Here is a 21,635-nt window from a genome sequence, read left to right as displayed (position 1 = left end):
TCAATGACAGGGGGGTGATCAATGACAGGGGGGTGATCAGGGAGTCTATATGGGGTGATAACCACAGTCATTGATCATGCCCCTGTAAGGCTTCATTCAGACGTCCGGATGCGTTTTGCGGATCCGATCCATCTATCAGTGGATCCGTAAAAATCATGCGGACATCTGAATGGAGCTTTACAGGGGGTTGATCAATGACAGGGGGGTAATCAATGACAGGGGGGTGATCAGGGAGTCTATATGGGGTGATCAGGGGTGATTAGGGGTGATCAGGGGCTAATAAGGGGTTAATAAGTGACGGGGGGGGGGTGTAGTGTAGTGTAGTGGTGCTTGGTGGGACTTTACTGAGCTACCTGTGTCCTCTGGTGGTCGATCCAAACAAATGGGACCACCAGAGGACCAGGTAGCAGGTATATTAGACGCTGTTATCAAAACAGCGTCTAATATACCTGTTAGGGGTTAAAAAAAACACATCTCCAGCCTGCCAGCGAACGATCGCCGCTGGCAGGCTGGAGATCAACTCTCTTACCTTCCGTTCCTGTGAGCGCGCGCGCCTGTGTGCGCGCGTTCACAGGAAATCTCGCGTCTCGCGAGATGACGCGTATATGCGTCCACTCGGAATGAATCAACCACCTCCAGGACGCGTCTGTGCGTACAGCGGTCTGGAGGTGGTTAACCCCTTCACACATTATCACGTAAAGGTATGTCATTGCGTGACAGGGGATGTATGGAGCGGACCTCTGCAGTGAGCCGCTCCATACGAACGATCTGCCGGCTATATGATACAGCCGGCATCCGGCCGCACTAACAGGAAGCGGTGATCGCGCAGCCCCTGCCATTCAACCCCTCAGGTACCGCGATCAAGGCTCAGTGCGGCACCTGTGACGTGATGCGCCTCCATCTTCCTTCCAATCGGAGCCCCTGCAGTGAAATCGCGGGGCTCCGATCGGTTGCCATGGCAGCATGGACGCTGCTGAGGCTATTCAGGCCTGCCATGGCTTTCTCCATACTGAGCTATGCACGAGGCACAGCGCAGAATGGAGTGTGTAAAAATCGTATTCACCATAATAGATCTCTATTATCGTGAATAGGAGACGGGATCAAAAGATCCCATGTACGAGACCCCTATGGCGGCTAATTGCTGTAAAAAAAAAAGTTTAATAAAGTTTAATAAACACCACTATATTGAAAATTTTACATATACAGTACGTAAAACAATTTTTTCTAATACAAAACATGGTAAATTAAATGGTGGCATTAAAAAATGCATCTTGTCCCGCAAAAAAAAAAAGGCCAGACTTTACATTGAAAGTCAATGGGGGACGGATCCGTTTGAAAATTGAGTCATATTGTGTCAAATTCAAACGGATCCGTCCCCATTGACTTACATTGTAAGTCTGGACGGATCTGTTTGCCTCCGCACGGCCAGGCGGACACCAAAACGCTGCAAGCAGTGTTCGGGTGTCCGCCTGCTGAGCGGAGCGGAGGCTGAACGCTGCCAGACTGATGCATTCTGATCGGATCCGCATCCACTCAGAATGCATTGGGGCTGGACGGATGCGTTCGGGGCCGCTTGTGAGAGCCTTCAAACGGAGCTCACAAGCGGAGCCCCAAACGCAAATGTGAAAGTAGCCTAAGTAAGTTGTAGGTCGAGTGTTGCTAATGCTAAATATTGTTCTGACATGCACGCAATATGAAATTAAATACAGTGCTGTAATACAATATTACTTACAGTGAGAATAACTTCTTCATCCTTTTGAAATCAAATTTTGCCCATTTTCGATCGCCGATTTTAAGACAGAAAACTCCACTGGAAGCAATGCAAAACCGAAACCAAAACCATGGCACATGTCACGTGACACGATTACGCCACTTATAAGATCGATTCCTCATGCGATCATTCATAACGTTCCCGCTTTTCGGGTAGAAATCGGGAATTCGAATAACAAGATCGATTCCACCCTGCTTCTTGCAATAATATACGTAAAAAGTTGAAATCCCAATTCGATTATTATAACTTGAATTAATCGAATTGCGATTTCAACTTAACACTGCTATATTCCATATTCGTTAATTCTAGCCTATGGAATATAGCAGTGCTAAGTTGAAATCGCAATTCGATTAATACAAGTTATAATAATCGAATTGCGATTTCAAATTTTTACGTATATTCTTAATATTGCTCTAAGACGAAGTTAGAGCAATATTACGAAATTTCGTAAAATACACATATAGAGTCTATATGTGTATTTTACGAAATTTCGTAATATTGCTCTAACTTCGTCTTTTAGAATATTACGAATATTCTAAAAGACGAAGTTAGAGCAATATTAAGAATATATGTAAAAAGTTGAAATCGCAATTCGATTATTATAACTTGAATTAATCGGATTGCGATTACAATTTAGCACTGCTATATTACATATTAGGCTAGAATTAATGAATATGGAATATAGCAGTGTTAAGTTGAAATCGCAATTCGATTATTATAACTTGAATTAATCGAATTGCGATTTCAACGTAATTCTCAAATCCGACAGTACATTCTAGTATATGGAGACGTTCCCATGAGCACGGAAGTCGGCAGAAGCGGCAACGGGCACTGACTGGAACAGCCAGGAATCCAAAGGACAGGTAAGAACTACTTTAGGGAAGTGGGAAAGTAATAAATATAACAATAAAAAAAAATAATAAAAAAATATTCGATTTCGCGAATATATAGAACTATATTCTAAATATTCGCGAAATCTCGAAGTTACGATATTCGAGAAAAAAATTCGCAATTCGAATATTCGCGCTCAACACTACTCAGCAGCATGGCAGGCCGGGTTTTCATAGATTGTGACCGTGACATGGTGCAGCAGGTGCCTAGGTGACATTATACTGCATGGGCCAGCAGGAGCACACGGCGTCATTGATTGCTATGATGCCGTGCACTCCTGCACTCAGCAGCATGGCAGGCCTGATTTGAAATTTTTAATCCTAATATGTATATTTTCTTTTTAATTCAGTCCAGCAAATCAAAAAGAGATGGAATACCTGCCGGGACCAATTCCGGAGGGAATTAAATACTAAAAGAGTGGTGATGGAGCCAAGAAAAAAAAAAACCTATATGTATACCCGGCACCTTCATTTTCTTATACCAATAATGGATTTAAGAAGGTAAGTATTTTTTATATATTTGTAGGACAGTGGCGTTTTTGGAAGTTTATAATTATAGGTGTTCTGCAGTTTGTTTTCTATGCTTAGGAGAGATCATCAGCATCTGATCAGCAGTTTGAAAAGGCAGCGGTGCTGGCAGAAGCAACGCGGGCTTCTGTGTTTACCGCTGGCCCAATGACATCACGACTAGTATCACTGGCCTGGGCGCGGCTAAGCTCCATTCAAGTGAACACAGATTAGCCTTGCCCAGGCCATTGATACTAGTCGTGACATCATTGGGCCGGCGTAAAATAGCGAGAAGGCCGCGGCGCTGCTACCATCACCGCTGCCTTCTCAAACAGCTGATCAATGCTGATGATCTATCCTGAGGAAATAAAACAAACTGCAGAACACCTTTAATAAAATCAGTGCCTCACACTGTAGCCTATGTCACGTAGATGTCATATTCTTATATTTTTTTTAAATGATCCTCTGTTGCGCCGCTGTGCCCCTCGTTATATTTATGCGCCCTGTATGTAATAACAGCGGAGCGCCTCAGACCTTGAGAAAAACAGCTCACCTTCTACCTGTCTGTGTCGCGCTCCCGTGTGATTGGACAGCACCACAGCAAGATAGAAGAAACGGCCACGTAGAAAAGCTGGTGTCTCCTCCCCGTTGTTCCCATGATATTAATTTGCATACAGGACGCATAAACAGAATGAGAGGCACAGTGGCACAACAGAGGAGCATTAAACTAATTCTACCAATATGACATCTTGTTGACATGGACTATAGTGTTAGGTACGGCATTATTGAGTACAAACTGGTGGAAGGTGCTCTTTTGATAAATGAAATAATTTAAATATTAAATTTATTTTACTGAACTGTGGACAACCTCTTGGACACTTCAAATCCACAAGCATCGTCCGGCAATTTGGATGACAGACCAGGAATGTCCACAGATGATACCCAAGCGGAAAGTGAACAGCCTGAGGCCATGGGGGAATCTTCCGTGTCTTCATTATCTCTCCCTCACCAGCCTCTGCAGGAAAGATCTGAAAATCAATAAGAGGTCCCAGAAGTGGTAGATGCTATTCAAGAACCAGTCCAGGCCAATCCAGAACCCAGCCAGCAACAAAGAGCAGCACCTGTTAGCCGTTCATCTGGCAGACGAGGCCAAAGGGTCATAACCGAATCCGGTTTAGATCTCCGTGGTCAGGTAGATATGATGGTTATGGAGTATCTAAACCGGAATCGGTCTGACGGCAAGGAAGAAGCAGCTTTAAAAGGGCTCGCTCCTTCCTTGCGCCGTGTGCTAGATGAACGGCAAACACGGTGCCTTTCTGCGTTGGTCATGGTAATAGATGAATTTACAGGCCCTGCACAGCCAAATGATGTTCTTCACTTTTTTGAAAAAAGAAGAGACCAAAGATTAAACGTCATAACTCCGCATTCCTGTCTTAACAGACCGGGCACCCCAATTGTGCACACCCCTGGCCCATATACTAGGGAATTATTTGACTTATAATTTTTTTTGCTTTAAATAAATCTTTGTTATCTTGTTTAAATTGCGTATGTGTTTTTTCTCTTCCAACATGTCGTAATTTTTTATTTTAATAATGATGACCTATTATCTATTTAGGTCATTTTTAAAATATTAATATAAGTTATCATGTACCCTCCCATTTTTTATTTTTAGTTCAGAGCTGAACCCCACAGTCCCCCCATTTTATCACCCTGGCAGCTTCATTGCGCACATAAAGGGCAACACACTGCCGGGTAGATGCTTCTGGCAAGTAGTGTGTTTGGTGACGTCACCAGCAGTAATGTGTGTGCTTTTGCGCTAACCTACCTAAAAAGGCTAGGGCAGTGCTGAAGCCAGCCCATCAGAGCCGCTGATGTCATCAAACACACTGCTTGCCAGAAGCATCTGCCCGGCATTGTGATTTTTAAAAAATATCCTTTTCAATGTGTGATCAAGCACATGTCAAAGGAGAGCATCAAGGGGCAGTGATGGTCAGTTCGCAGTGTCCGCCAACGAACACATGCAGGCTGCCATCTTGACTCACCCGGCAGGCGATGCACAGGTAAGCCCTTACCTGTGCCTGTGCCGGGAGCCGGTCTGAAATCAAATGCGGTCACCGGGAACAGGCAGTTCTGAGAACAGCCCAATGATGGCCCCCGGTGGCTGTTCTCAGAACTGCCTGCTCCCGGAGACTGCATTTGATTTCAGACCGGCTCCCGGCACTGGTAAGGGCTTACCTGTGCATTGCTGGACGGGTGAGTCAAGATGGCAGCCCGCATGTGTTCGTTAGCAAACACTGCGAAATGGCCATCACTGTCAAGGGGGCCTGTCTGCCAAATGCACACGTCCATGTAACATGGACCGTGAGATACCGGCCTGGATTCCTGCTGAGTGAAGGAGCGCACAGCCTCATTGGTTGCACTGATCAATACGAGTGTAGGCCTCATGCACAGGAACGTGTGAGCTCCTGCACTCAGCAGGAATTCAGGCTGGTATCTCATGGTCCGTGTCTGTCATGTGCATTTTCTGCATAGAAGTGTAATCTTTATGGATTGCGGGCCTGATTACGTCTGGTGTAGTCCTTGTTCAAAGCTGAAGGCAGACATATCCGATTTTTATTAATAAAAATTGGACATGTTCATGTTTAGCTGTGAGTACATACACATTTAAATAGTAAAAATAGTTAAATTACATTTTAATAGACGTAAGTCAAAATGAGGTATTAGAATGTATTTACACCAAATTGTTAAAAAATGTGGATTTTACAAAATACCTCAGCCCGCAAGCCCACGTCAAGGGTCCTCATTCTCTTGCGAGTCCCTAATCTAAACTAACAACAGGGGATCTAACTAAATTAAGAAATACAATTTTTTATAAAAATTTTAACCAGATTCCAGCTGAAATCAGCGTCTTCCACGGATGGCATCCAACTGCCACGACAATGCCCCCTCAGGACTGCAGAAGTAGTCGGCATAGAGTTCCCGAACAGCTAGTCCAGCTGTACCAGGGCGTCCAGGCCGGCTCAGGTCTAAACTGACTGAAGATGTAATATTTAGGCCCAAATCTGCATCTGTGGAGGCATCGTGGAACCTGGTGAAGTTGTATAGCAGTACACAAGCCTGTATCACCAGGGTGGCATTGTCTGGATTTATCTGTATGGATGACATGAATACTCTCCACTTAGTGGACAGTATTCCAAAAGCGCACTCCACATACCGACAGGCGCGAGTCAATCGATAGTTGAAGATGCGCTTCCTGTCATCCAGATCGCGTCTAGGGAAGGGCCACATCATGTGGGGTGACAATGCGAATCCTTCGTCTGCCATGATCACAAATAGAACCGGCGGACCTGCAGATCCGGGAGGTCTACTGGGCTCTGGCAGTAGTGATGTCGCGAACATAAAATTTTCAGTTCGCGAACAGCGAACGAGAACTTCCGCAAATGTTCGCGAACTGGCGAACCGGGCGAACCGCCATAGACTTCAATAGACAGGCGAATTTTAAAACCCACAGGGACTCTTTCTGGCCACAATAGTGATGAGAAAGTTGTTTCAAGGGGTCTAACACCTGGACTGTGGCATGCCGGAGGGGGATCTATGGCAAAACTCCCATGGAAAATTACGTAGTGGACGCAGAGTCGGGTTTTAATCCATAAAGGGCATAAATCAACTAACATTCCTAAATTGTTTGGAATAACGTGCTTTAAAACATCCAGTGTGTGTATACGATCAGGTATGATGTTGTATCGATCAGGTAGTGTAAGGGTTACGCCCGCATCACAGACATTGACAGACCAAACTCCCCTTTTAATGCACCGCAAACAGTTCATTTGCACAACCGCAAACTCCCCATTTGCACAAGGTTGGATACCAAGCTAGCCACGTCCCGGTGATGTCATTGAAGGTTTCTTCCTCCACCCAGCCACGTACAACACCAAGGGTCCCCGAAAGGTCAATTGAATTGATTTTTCGAACGGGGAGATGGTTAAAAAAACGCTGGCTCCCTCCCCTTTGTTTTTATCCACGGTGACTGCGTCTGCGCCGTGCAATTTACTGTCACACCCGATATGAGTGGTATTTTCTGTAGTACTATTCTCATCAGTTTAATCCCTCTAACGTCCCCAATCTGGGTGCCATTTATTGAATAGATTTTTCGAACGGGGAGATGGTATCAGTGGTTGGCACTGGCAGTGGGCACACTACAGTCAGTAGAAGCGGGCCTGACACACACTGGCAGCAGGCAAGCAACTGAAATTACACTAAAGTGTAAAAATTAAATGCCTTATTTATCGGCAAGCTACTGTGCCACCCGGTATGAGTGGTTGGCACTGGCAGTGGGCACACTACAGTCAGTGGAAGAGGGCCTGACACACACTGGCAGCAGGCAAGCAACTGAATTTAGACTACTGTCTAAAAATTAAATGCCTTATTTATCGGCAAGCTACTGTGCCACCCGGTATCAGTGGTTGGCACTGGCAGTGGGCACACTACAGTCAGTGGAAGCGGGCCTGACACACACTGGCAGCAGGCAAGCAACTGAATTTAGACTACTGTCTAAAAATTAAATGCCTTATTTATCGGCAAGCTACTGTGCCACCCGGTATCAGTGGTTGGCACTGGCAGTGGGCACACTACAGTCAGTTGAAGTCGGCCTGACACACACTAGCAGCAGGCAAGCAGCTGAAATTACACTAAAGTGTAAAAATTAAATGCCTTTTTTATGCAAAGTCCTGTGCCAGCCGGTATGAGTGGTGGGCACTGGCAGTGGGCACACTACAGTCAGTGGAAGTCAGCCTGACACACACTGGCAGGCAACTAACCTTAGATTAAAGTGTAAAAATTAAGTGCCTATTTTTTAAGCAAAGTCCTGTGCCACTCGGTATGACAGGGGTGGGCACTGGCAGTGGGCACACTACAGTCAGTTGAAGTCGGCCTGACACACACTAGCAGCAGGCAAGCAGCTGAAATTACATTAAAGTGTAAAAATTAAATGCCTTTTTTAAGCAAAGTCCTGTGCCAGCCGGTATGAGTGGTGGGCACTGGCAGTGGGCACACTACAGTCAGTGGAAGTCAGCCTGACACACACTGGCAGGCAACTAACCTTAGATTAAAGTGTAAAAATTAAGTGCCTATTTTTTAAGCAAAGTCCTGTGCCACTCGGTATGACAGGGGTGGGCACTGGCAGTGGGCACACTACAGTCAGTGGAAGTCAGCCTGACACACACTGGCAGGCAACTAACCTTAGATTAAAGTGTAAAAATTAAGTGCCTATTTTTTAAGCAAAGTCCTGTGCCACTCGGTATGACAGGGGTGGGCACTGGCAGTGGGCACACTACAGTCAGTTGAAGTCGGCCTGACACACACTAGCAGCAGGCAAGCAGCTGAAATTACATTAAAGTGTAAAAATTAAATGCCTTTTTTAAGCAAAGTCCTGTGCCAGCCGGTATGAGTGGTGGGCACTGGCAGTGGGCACACTACAGTCAGTGGAAGTCAGCCTGACACACACTGGCAGGCAACTAACCTTAGATTAAAGTGTAAAAATTAAGTGCCTATTTTTTAAGCAAAGTCCTGTGCCACTCGGGATGACAGGGGTGGGCACTGGCAGTGGGCACACTACAGTCAGTTGAAGTCGGCCTGACACACACTGGCAGGCAACTAACCTTAGATTAAAGTGTAAAAATGAAGTGCCTTTTTTTTAAGCAAAGTCCTGTGCCACACGGGATGACAGGGGTGGGCACTGGCAGTGGGCACACTACAGTCAGTTGAAGTCGGCCTGACACACACTAGCAGCAGGCAAGCAGCTGAAATTACACTAAAGTGTAAAAATTAAATGCCTTTTTTATGCAAAGTCCTGTGCCAGCCGGTATAAGTGGTGGGCACTGGCAGTGGGCACACTACAGTCAGTGGAAGTCAGCCTGACACACACTGGCAGGCAACTAACCTTAGATTAAAGTGTAAAAATTAAGTGCCTATTTTTTAAGCAAAGTCCTGTGCCACTCGGTATGACAGGGGTGGGCACTGGCAGTGGGCACACTACAGTCAGTTGAAGTCGGCCTGACACACACTAGCAGCAGGCAAGCAGCTGAAATTACATTAAAGTGTAAAAATTAAATGCCTTTTTTAAGCAAAGTCCTGTGCCAGCCGGTATGAGTGGTGGGCACTGGCAGTGGGCACACTACAGTCAGTGGAAGTCAGCCTGACACACACTGGCAGGCAACTAACCTTAGATTAAAGTGTAAAAATTAAGTGCCTATTTTTTAAGCAAAGTCCTGTGCCACTCGGGATGACAGGGGTGGGCACTGGCAGTGGGCACACTACAGTCAGTTGAAGTCGGCCTGACACACACTGGCAGGCAACTAACCTTAGATTAAAGTGTAAAAATGAAGTGCCTTTTTTTTAAGCAAAGTCCTGTGCCACACGGGATGACAGGGGTGGGCACTGGCAGTGGGCACACTACAGTCAGTTGAAGTCGGCCTGACACACACTAGCAGCAGGCAAGCAGCTGAAATTACACTAAAGTGTAAAAATTAAATGCCTTTTTTATGCAAAGTCCTGTGCCAGCCGGTATGAGTGGTGGGCACTGGCAGTGGGCACACTACAGTCAGTGGAAGTCAGCCTGACACACACTGGCAGGCAACTAACCTTAGATTAAAGTGTAAAAATTAAGTGCCTATTTTTTAAGCAAAGTCCTGTGCCACTCGGGATGACAGGGGTGGGCACTGGCAGTGGGCACACTACAGTCAGTTGAAGTCGGCCTGACACACACTGGCAGGCAACTAACCTTAGATTAAAGTGTAAAAATGAAGTGCCTTTTTTTTAAGCAAAGTCCTGTGCCACACGGGATGACAGGGGTGGGCACTGGCAGTGGGCACACTACAGTCAGTTGAAGTCGGCCTGACACACACTAGCAGCAGGCAAGCAGCTGAAATTACACTAAAGTGTAAAAATTAAATGCCTTTTTTATGCAAAGTCCTGTGCCAGCCGGTATGAGTGGTGGGCACTGGCAGTGGGCACACTACAGTCAGTGGAAGTCAGCCTGACACACACTGGCAGGCAACTAACCTTAGATTAAAGTGTAAAAATTAAGTGCCTATTTTTTAAGCAAAGTCCTGTGCCACTCGGGATGACAGGGGTGGGCACTGGCAGTGGGCACACTACAGTCAGTTGAAGTCGGCCTGACACACACTGGCAGGCAACTAACCTTAGATTAAAGTGTAAAAATGAAGTGCCTTTTTTTTAAGCAAAGTCCTGTGCCACACGGGATGACAGGGGTGGGCACTGGCAGTGGGCACACTACAGTCAGTTGAAGTCGGCCTGACACACACTAGCAGCAGGCAAGCAGCTGAAATTACACTAAAGTGTAAAAATTAAATGCCTTTTTTATGCAAAGTCCTGTGCCAGCCGGTATGAGTGGTGGGCACTGGCAGTGGGCACACTACAGTCAGTGGAAGTCAGCCTGACACACACTGGCAGGCAACTAACCTTAGATTAAAGTGTAAAAATTAAGTGCCTTTTTTTTAAGCAAAGTCCTGTGCCACACGGGATGACAGGGGTGGGCACTGGCAGTGGGCACACTACAGTCAGTTGAAGTCGGCCTGACACACACTAGCAGCAGGCAAGCAGCTGAAATTACACTAAAGTGTAAAAATTAAATGCCTTTTTTATGCAAAGTCCTGTGCCAGCCGGTATGAGTGGTGGGCACTGGCAGTGGGCACACTACAGTCAGTGGAAGTCAGCCTGACACACACTGGCAGGCAACTAACCTTAGATTAAAGTGTAAAAATTAAGTGCCTTTTTTTAAGCAAAGTCCTGTGCCACACGGAATGACAGGGGTGAGCACTGGCAGTGGGCACACTACAGTCTGTGGGCCTGCAGCTCCTCACACACAGGCAGGCCAGGCAACTGCAATATGTATATAAAGGAAAAAAAAAAGCAGACTAATGTTGCAGCCCTAAAAAGGGCTTTTTGGGGTGCTGTCAGGACGCTGTCCTTACAGCAGAGATCAGATGAGTCTTTCAGGACTGGAGTGGACACTGAATTCACTAGCCTAGCTATCGATTTCCCAATTAAATCAGCAGCAGTTACAGTCTCCCTCCTCTCACTAAGACTGCAGCTTCAGAATGAATCTAAAATGGATGCTGTGCAGGAGGTGGGAGGGTCTGGGAGGGAGGGTATGCTGCTGATTGGCTGGAATGTGTCTGCTGACTGTGAGGTACAGGGTCAAAGTTTGCTCAATGATGATGTATAGGGGGCGGACCGAACATCGCATGTGTTCGCCCGGCAGAGGCGAACGCGAACAAGCTATGTTCGCCGGGAACTGTTCGCCGTCGGATAGTTCGGGCCATCTCTATCTGGCAGGGCAAGCTGGTTTTCACGAAGCCGTTCACCCATTCTTGAAGCACTAATGCGGCTGTCTGAAGTGTCCCATAGACTCGATATCCACAATTACAAACCTGTAGTTACTGTCAGCCAAGGCCATCAGCACCACAGAAAAATACTGCTTGTAATTGAAGTACCGGGACCCTGAGGTGGCTTCTTCACACAGATATGCTTACCATCCAGTGTCCCAATGCAGTTAGGAAACTGCGCAGATTGGTGAAATCCCTCGGCGATACGTAGCCAATCTTCCGCCTCGGGGGTGGGCATCACCGCTTCTCTGAGACGCTGCCATATAACTTTGCAGGTATGGCAGACAATCCCAGAGATTGTAGAGATTCCAAAGAGAAACTCAAAATGTAAAGAAGCGAATGAGTTCCCGGTAGCAAGGAATCTAAAATAAAACAAACAAAAAAATAGATGACGGCCGTCTGAATCGCCGAGAGAGAATCCAGTGAAATAGTACGTTATCCATGTCTTCTGCCATGATGATCTCTGAGAAATCGATAGAAAACTATGCCAGCCAAGCAGAGGTTTCTTACACAGCTCTGAACGACACCAAAAGCACAATAAAATGGCGCCTGTACTAGCACATGTCCTCTGTTTTATACCCCTTTTTTTCTTCTATTGGTACCCTAGCAACATCTATTCCTCCTCCTTTTTTTTTTTTTTGCGGAAAAACGGAAACACGGAAAAATGGAACGGATGCACTTTTGTAAAAACTGAAGGTTTTTGCAGAAACACGGATCCGCAAAAAAACGGACCGAAAATCTGGAAAGAAAAAAGACGGACGTGTGAATGTAGCCTAAGGGTGCTTATAATACGCATCAAAACGAGTCAACTAACAAGACTGTGCCTGCTTGTATCTTTTTCACTTGGCTGATTTTTAACATGCTGGACTTTTCTACATTTACTCATAGTCCAGCCCTCCATTGACAGGAGGTATGGGCTATCCAATTTATTTATGCTGTACATTTTTGTTCCTTTATCTTAATAAAAGTAATGGTGACAGGGGCTTCTTATAACAGAGTTTAGAAAGCCTACAGCTGGTCATGTAGATGTATATAAATGTTGGTCTAACATGGTGATCTTGGCAAGATTGGTTGACTCTGTAATGTGTATGGGGTCTCTTGACTATACCATTGAAGAATGGAAAGATTGGACGTGTTGTTGCAGCACTCATGGCCACATGTTTTTGATTGCAAGTGGCCATATCTGCACAGCGCACTGGCATCCCCGTTTGACTCTTACCCTTAGGCTGCCTGTACACAATACGGTCCAGCAGGGGAGCCACATGCAGATAACCACTAATTACCGGGCTATACCTTTAAAGGGTATTCCCATCTGGGAATTGATGGCATATGGATCCCACTTCTGGGACCTGCTCCTATCTCCAAAATGGGCCCCCTGAAGTGATGGAGAGCACACCACGCATGCACACCTTGTTCTCCATTCCCTTCTATGAGATGCTGTGTAAGAATGCTCCTGTCAGTTCATCATTGTGGAACTGCCGGAAATAGCCAGAACTCAGCTATTTTTGAAACTCCCAGAGTGGTGAACGGAGGGTGGCTACGCATGTGCAGATCTCCCTTCCCTTCAGGGGCGCCATTCTAGAGATAGGAGTGGGTTCCAGCATCTTGGATGTGGGTAAGGCATGCCGAACCTGAACTATGGCTGAGTTGTGCCGGGAGCCACGGGCGTGGGTAAGCCTGGAGAGGGCGTACCCTATTGGAGTGTGTGAAAAAAGGGGTGGGAGGGAGGGGTAAGTGAGACACACCACCTGAGGGAAGGAATTGGCAGGTATATATAGGGAGCCAACGCCCTGCCCACAAATACAGGCTGAAATCAGCCTTAATACTTATGGGCAGGGCTGAATGCGTCTTGGATGTGGGTAAGGCATGCCGAACCTGAACTATGGCTGAGTTGTGCCAGGAGCCACGGGCGTGGGTAAGCCTGGAGAGGGCAAAAAGACAAGTACACTATGTTGTCTAAACCGGTTTATTCTTATACTTCCAACTCGCATGACCTATAACGCCAATGACTGAAAAGCCTAGGATATTTCCCTGTGTGGGTTTGGATTGTATCTAATGAAACAAGATGATCTCCAGCGCCCCATGGAACGAATGACATGAGCAGGGACTTGGTGTTTCGACGCTGACGAAGCCGCTCCGATGCGGAACGTGTGACCCGAGATGACTCCTGGGTCGTACCCAAGGCCTGCTGCCAGAGAACGGATATGGGACGTGAATTGGTTTGAAGAGAGGGGTTTGTCTTTGAAGGGCAGGAGAGGACTGTTAGGAGGCGCTGTCTGTAACAGGGATAATAATTTGTTGAGGATCCGAACTGGGCACCAGTTATTTTGGGTAGGGAAATATTTAATCTCCGTGGGTGGCCCTGCTTGGTTTGTTTTGGTCAGTGGAAGGCTGAGTACGAAATAGTCATTATGCCACGACAGCTGTTCTTTGCGGAGACAGCCATGTCCCGGAGAGCTGCCGGTGAATTCTCCTGGCCGGAGGAAGCCGTAAAAACTTAAAAACATGGCTGCTTGTATTACCGTGCTGGTCAAGGGCCCAAAAGGACAGCCATCTAGGGCAGAAGACAAATCCCTGAACAGCTTGCTGGACACCGGTTGTCTACGGGTGGGAGCCTGTTTTGCATTTTTTTGTATTCCCCTGAGGGCCGCCTTGATTGCCTGGTTTGAAAAAATAGAAGATCGACCCGGATTACTGAGCATGAAGTGATGTTGGAGGCCCGCTAGGTATAATTTGATGGTATTATAAGAGAGTTTAAGTTGGGAATAACAGAAAGCTATGAACGCCAGCAAGTATGATGTTTCGTCACGGCCGCCCTGAGGGTAAAGGAGTCTAAAACTATCAAACGCTTTCAACCCGGCTCTGTAATTCCTGGCCGTATTTGGGCCAATGATTGACTTATGAGGTGTTTTGCTGTCGAAATCAAAGACTCTAGCCCATCACTAGAGTGTTGTGTGTCGGGATTGAGGCTCCCGTGGGGTCCGCGTCGGGCATCTCCTGAAAGAAAACCGAAAAATTAAATCTAGACAGTGCATCTGCTGCTACATTTCTTTGACCCTGAGACATCGTGGATCCGCCTTTGACTGAACCTGACTTTGATGAATGACTTGATCTGGATTGCTGCAAACAGAAAAAAACAACAATAAGAGCTAAATAAGGTATATACAGACTGGGATATGCAAGAATAGAACCTCCCAGTGCTATTACCCTCGTTGCGTATGACTTACCTTGCGGGACTTTTAGCCTACTTTGAGAATGATAGTGGCCGGAGACACTTCTAGGAATCTGAGGGAAAACATTTAAGTAAACTGAATAACGTAGCCGTGAGAAAAGGATGGGGACCGTGAAACCCCTTGATCGTCCGGAAGGCTCCTAAAAGCCGAGCCTGGACAGACTAGAACGGGGTGTGGCGAACCCAATATGACATATGACGTCGATACAGCAGTGGCTAACTTGGAGGTCCAGTTGTCACTCAACATTTAGCTCATCCTAGGGGTAACCCGGACAGGACAAATGGTGTGACATGTTATCAGTGGTAGCTGAACCTGGACAACCTATGTGACGTACTACATTAAACATGGCCTGGACGATCCAGGTAACATACTACTTAAAAACATGGCCTGGACGATCCAGGTGACATAACATTAGACTTGGCCTGGATGATCCAGGTGAAATACCATATTGAACATAGCCTGGATGATCCAGGTGACATACAACATTGAACCCGGCCTGGATGATCCAGACGTCGCACAACATTAGACTCGGCCTGGACAATCCAGGTAACATACTACGTAAAACTCGGCCCCGTATGATCCAGGGGACATATAAAAAACTCGGCCTGGACGATCCAGGTGACATGTTACATTGGCTCGTTTGAAAAACTAACTGCGTGTCACAACAATGGCTAAATTGAAGGTCTAGTTGTCGCCCAACATTTAGCTCATCCTGGCGTGACCCAGAGGCAAGATAAATGATGTGACATGGTATCAGTGGTAGCTGAACCTAGACGATCTAGGTGACATACACCGTTAAGTTGGCCTGGACGATCCAGGTGACATACAACGCTAAAGTTGGCCTGGACGATTCAGGTGACATACAACATTAAATTCGGCCCGGACGATCCAGGTGACATACAACGCTAAAGTTGGCCTGGACGATCCAGGTGACATACAACATTGAACTCGGCCTGGACGATCCAGGTGACATACAACGTTTAAAGTTGGCCTGGAAGATCCAGGTGACATAACATTAAACACGGCCTGGATGATCCAGGTGACATACAACGATAAAGTTGGCCTGGACAATCCAGGTGACATACAACATTAAATTCGGCCCGGACGATCCAGGTGACATACAATGCTAAAGTTGGCCTGGACGATCCAGGTGACATACAACATTGAACTCGGCCTGGACGATCCAGGTGACATACAACGTTTAAAGTTGGCCTGGACGATCCAGGTGACATAACATTAAACACGGCCTGGACGATCCAGGTGACGTACAACATTGAACTTGGCCTGAGTGGTCCAGGCGACAGATGATTTAAGTACGCGGTATATGTGATAACTGAACTGATCACGCGCCGCTGACGAATCTTTCCAGCCAAACCTGCGTTTGGAAACAGGGAGCCTGCCACGCGCAATTTTGGACCCCTGACACCTGCTGGCAGTGTGAATCCCTGCTTCCATGCCGTGACACAATTCTAACCTGCAGGGACCAAGTAACTTACTGGCCCATGTGCTGTTGATTAATATATGCAAATACGCACACCAAAATTGCCCCTGACACAGGCTGGAAGCTGGGCTGCCGCAGTTTGGCGTAACGCCGGCAACAATGCCCACTGCTTCCCATCTGTGCCGCCTCTGCTATATAGCGTCTCTGCTGGGGCAATGATTTTTTTTAATCTGGGGTAGATATTTCCGAGTGGGCATGTGGCGCGCTCATGGCTGCTGCAGGGAGGGGAAGGGGGACCCCCGTGCCTGCTACCCTGCTTGGACTGGGATGTGCGGTCCCCAAGTGCGAGCCTGGAGTGGACGGACGTGTGTGGGAGGTGTTGCGATCAGTGCTCGGCTGGAGGTGCCTGAGGAGGGCAGGCGGAAGTGGATACGTTCCACCTTGAACCGCAGAACCTTCGTGGAGGAGTGCTACTGCCCGTAGCCGTGAGTAGGCGGGAGCTCATGCTCCAAGAACTTACGTGTAACCGAACGACCTCTCTTGATATCGTGGCGCTGTGTAGCGAATCGCACTTGAACAACCCGACGTGAAGCTGGAAAAAAACAGACGTGAAGCTTGCATGGCAGCTAGATGTGGCTCCTCCTACAAAGTAAGTGAGACACACCACCTGAGGGATGGAATTGGCAGGTATATATAGGGAGCCAACGCTCTGCCCACAAATACAGGCTGAAATCAGCCTTAATACATGTGGAACGACTCGGGCAGCTCCAGCCTAAACAATACCAAATTAATCACCTCTGTGATCTTATATGGTCCAATAAAACGAGGAGCAAATTTTCTAAAAGCTACCTTGAGAGTGAGATTCTTGGAGGATAACCACACCTTATCCCCAACCTGAAAGTTCACCCCTTGGAACGTCTCCTATCGGCCTTGAGTTTCTGAATTAACACAGTTATTCAAAGTAAATTCAGCCAACGGAAGGTATTTAACCCATAATTGCTTGTCATCAGCAACATACAACCTCAGGAATTGTTCCACAGACTGATTAAGGCGTTCAGTCTGCCCATTACTCTCAGGGTGGTAGGCGGAGGAAAAAGACAACAAAATCTGACATTTTGGACAGAAAGCCTTCCAAAACTTGGACACAAACTGCACACCCCTGCCAGATACAATATTTTCTGGGATACCATGTAACCGTACAATTTCTTTCACAAAAATAGACGCCAGGGTTTTGGCATTCGGGAGTTTAGACAGGGGAATAAAATGAACCATCTTGCTAAACCTATCGACCACTACCCAAACCACAGTCTTACCCTCTGCTAGCGGCAGGTCAGTAATAAAGTCCATCGAGATATGGGACCAGGGTCTACTGGGAATGGGTAGGGGCTGACACATAGGACTTGACCTCCCTAGTTAGAGTGGGCCACCAATAAGATCTAGAAACCAGCTCCTTAGTGCCCTCAAAACCCGGATGTCCACAAAAGGCAGAATCATGACACTCACCCAACAGCTGGAGACGAAATTGTATGGGGACAAACAACTTATCTGTTGGGGTGGATGCCGGTGTCAGATGTTGTACAGCCTTAATGAGAGCCGAGATATCCTTGGTTAAGGCTGTTATGAAGATATTTACTGGTAGGATGGATTCAGGTGGTGCCTCTGTAGGCTGAAAAGCATAGAAGCTCTGAGATAATGCATCAGCCTTCACGTTTTTACTTCCAGGCCTGAAAGTAATGGAGAAATCAAAGCGAGTAAAAAACAGTGCCCTTCTGGCCTGACGGGGATTCAACCTCTTAACAGACTCGAGAAACATTAGGTTCTTATGGTCAGTGACAACAGTTACACAATGCCTTGCCCCCTCCAGAAAATGCCTCCACTCCTCAAATGCCCATTTAATGGCCAGCAACTCCCAATTCCCTATGTCGTAGTTTCTCTCGGTGGGAGAAAATTTTCTGGAAAAGAATGCATAAGGTCTCAGGTTAGTAAGGCTAGCAGGACCTTGTGAAAGGACTGCTCCTGCGCTGTCCTCGGATGCATCCACCTCCACAATAAAAGGTCTCTCCTGATCTGTCTGGATCAGAAAGGGAGCACTACTGAATGCCTTCTTTAGTGTTTCAAATGAAGTAATATGCCTCAGTAGACCAATGCTCCAAATCCGCCCCTTTCTTAGTGAGGTCGGTCAACGGTTTAGCAATTACTGAAAAATTCTTAATAAATTTACGGTAGTAATTGGCAAAACCTAAGAACCGTTGTAAGGCCTTTAAGGATGAAGGCCTTACCCATTCCTTCATTGCTAGTACCTTACCAGGATCCATTTTGAAGGTGTGAGGAGTCAGGACATGCCCTAGAAACAGTATCTCCTGTACACCAAAGACACATTTCTCTTGCTTAGCGGATAACTGATTCTCCCTGAAAACCTCTAATACTTGTATAACATGAGACACATGAGATTTGAAATCAGGAGAAAATATCAAAATGTCGTCAAGATAGACAATGACAAATTTACCCAAGAACTCCCTAAGAATATCGTTCATAATGTTTTGGAACACAGCTGGGGTATTGCTGAGTCCAAAAAGCATAACCTGATATTCAAAGTGTCCAGCCGGAGTATTGAACGCCGTCTTCCATTCGTCCTTGATTCGGATTAGATTATATGCCCCTTTCAGGTCAACTTTAGAAAACCAGGTTGCCCCCAGTACCTGGTTAAATAAATCCGGAATCAATGGGAGAGAGTATTTATTCTCGATAGTGATCTTATTTAATTTCTGGTAATCGATACAAGACCTAAGACCACCATTCTTCTTAACGAAGAAAACCCCCGCTCCCATAGGAGAGACAGAAGGTCTAATGTGCCCCTTACCAAGGCTTTCCTTAATATAATCCTTCATGGCCTTGCGTTCGGGCTTAGAAAGATTATAAATACGTCCCTTAGGAAACCTGCCACCTTCTACTAATTCTATGGCACAATCATAAGGTCTATGGGGTGGTAGAACCTCCGGGGTTGGTGATGAGAACACATCAGAATATTCCCTAATGAATGATTCTACTGAGACCCCAGCCTGTACCACGGATAAGCACGAGTCACACTTATGTCCCCATTTCACCAACTCCCCCCTTGGACCAATCTATAGTGGGGTTGTGTAATCGGGGCCAAGGCAACCCTAGTACCACCTCGACCGGTAAGTTCTCCAGGACTAAGAGGGAACATTTCTCAGAGTGGTACACACCCACGGTTAAAGAAATCTCTGAGGTACACGATCTCACAATGCCACCTACCAGGGGAGTGGCGTCAATAGCCATGACATGGATAGGTGTAGGTAGAACAAAAATTGGAATACCCAGTCTAATAGCGTACTCAGAATCAATAAAGCTGGCCGCTGAGCCAGAGTCAATAAAGGCCTTACCCGGCCATTTATTAACCCCCAGAGATATCGTTATAGGTACCAAAAGCTTACATTTCGTAATATCAGGGTGTACCTGGTCTTTAGGTTGCCTTGCCTTGGGAGACTTGACGGAGAGGACCTTCTTAGGACACTGGTTGATCCAATGGTCAGAATCTCCGCAGTAAAAACACACTCCACGTCTGCGGCGCAGATTCCCTCGGGTCATGCCAACCTGCATGGGTTCTTCGGTAGAGACATCAGTGTTGTTTCTGGGATAGGCCTCAGGCTGGACCACCATCTGAGAAGAGAACTGTCGTTCCTGTCGTCTCTCTCTAACCCATCGGTCAAGTCGGACAACAAGGGTCATCATCTCCTCTAGAGTCTCTGGAAGCTGATAACTCAGTAGAAGATCCTTTAAGTTATCAGACAGACCTGACCTGAACTGACTCTTAATTGCTGCTTCATTCCATCCTGAGGGGACACACCACCTTCTAAATTGGGTGCAATACTCCTCCGCAGGTAGTTCGCCCTGAACCAGTGCCTTTAGAGCAGTCTCGGCTACCAGTGCCCTGTCTGGTTCATCATACAGGGTACCCAGGGCCTGAAAAAAAACCTCCACTGATGTTAAGCAACTGGCGTCAGCTGGTAAAGAGAATGCCCAGTCCTGGGGATCACCTTGTAATCGGGAAATTACAATGCCCACGCGTTGACTCTAGGGGCCTGAGGTCACGGGGAGCAAACAGAAATAAAGTTTACAATTTTCCTTAAAGGAAAGAAACATCTTCCGGTCTCCAGAAAAGGGTTCAGGAAGCTTAATCTGAGGCTCTAAATGCGGACTGGAGGCCTGAGGAATGGAAGAACCTTGTCCTAGCTCAAAAGAACGGAGTTTCTCTCCAAGCTCCTGCACCATTTGCGTCAGTTTAGAGACATGGTCAGTCAGGGTCACCAGAAGATTCATGATACAGTGGTTTGATTTGGGCCTGTTATTCTGTAACGGTCACGTACACTACACACAGGGGGGAGGATAGTGACCACTGCGCTCCACCCTCACCCGCAAGTCCTAATGATAGGGGACAACTGGACGGCAGTCCCTAACTTAGGATGCGTACAGGGAGGACTGACAAGACAAATAACGGATTGTGAACGGACCCGGTCAATACCAAGAGAGCAACGCAGTACAAAGGGATAAAGCAGAGAATAGTCAGGAGAAGCTAGGGTCAAATATCAGGAGAGTAATGAAGTACAACAGGAGTCCGCAAAGAATCGTCAGGTGGAAGCCAGTGTCAGAATACCAGGAGAGTTGCGCACTACAGGAGGAGCAGGCAGAGGATCGTCAGGATCAGGTAAGTATACAGGAAACCAAAAATCGCCAAGAACCTAATTAACAGGCAACCTGTGGCCAGCAGGCTGCCTGTTAAATACTGGCTAGCTGGGGTCATGTGACATGGCCAGCGCCACATGGCCCGCACTAGGGAGTACAGCTGAGCACCGAGTGCCCAGCTCGGTGCTCAGACCTCCCCTGGTTGCTGGGGGAACTGAGGACGCCGGCCGCGCGGAGGAGACGTGCGCGGCCGGTCCGTCCCGCCCCCTATCAACAAGGAGACGAGGACGCTGTTCCTGCACAGAAACGGAACGCCGACGGCGCTGAGGAGAGCGAGCGCCTCGGCGTCCCATGACAGATTATCTTTCATGTGCATTCCTCTGCTGGACTGCATCATATACTGGCAGTCTTAGGATGCATTCCCATGATAATTGTTCACGTGGCCAACAATTTCCATCAGTGAGTCAAAACCAGGAGTGGAGCGTATATGAAGATAACATATAATGGCAAAATTTGGACATCCTCCTTTACAGAACCAATATCTGCCCCTGCCTCGTCAGTAGTGATATTATGCTGGTGCCAGAACATTGCATCAGTTGGAAAGTCAAATACACATGGTTACCAATTTCAAAGATCCTTATTGTGTTGCTCTTTTGCATAAAATCATTATTAAAACTACAAATT

This window comes from Bufo bufo, chromosome 2 (genome assembly GCF_905171765.1).
Source record: "Bufo bufo chromosome 2, aBufBuf1.1, whole genome shotgun sequence".
NCBI classification, from domain to species: domain Eukaryota; kingdom Metazoa; phylum Chordata; class Amphibia; order Anura; family Bufonidae; genus Bufo; species Bufo bufo.
The sequence above is the reverse complement of the archived record's forward strand: the minus strand, read 5'-3'. Positions refer to the sequence as shown.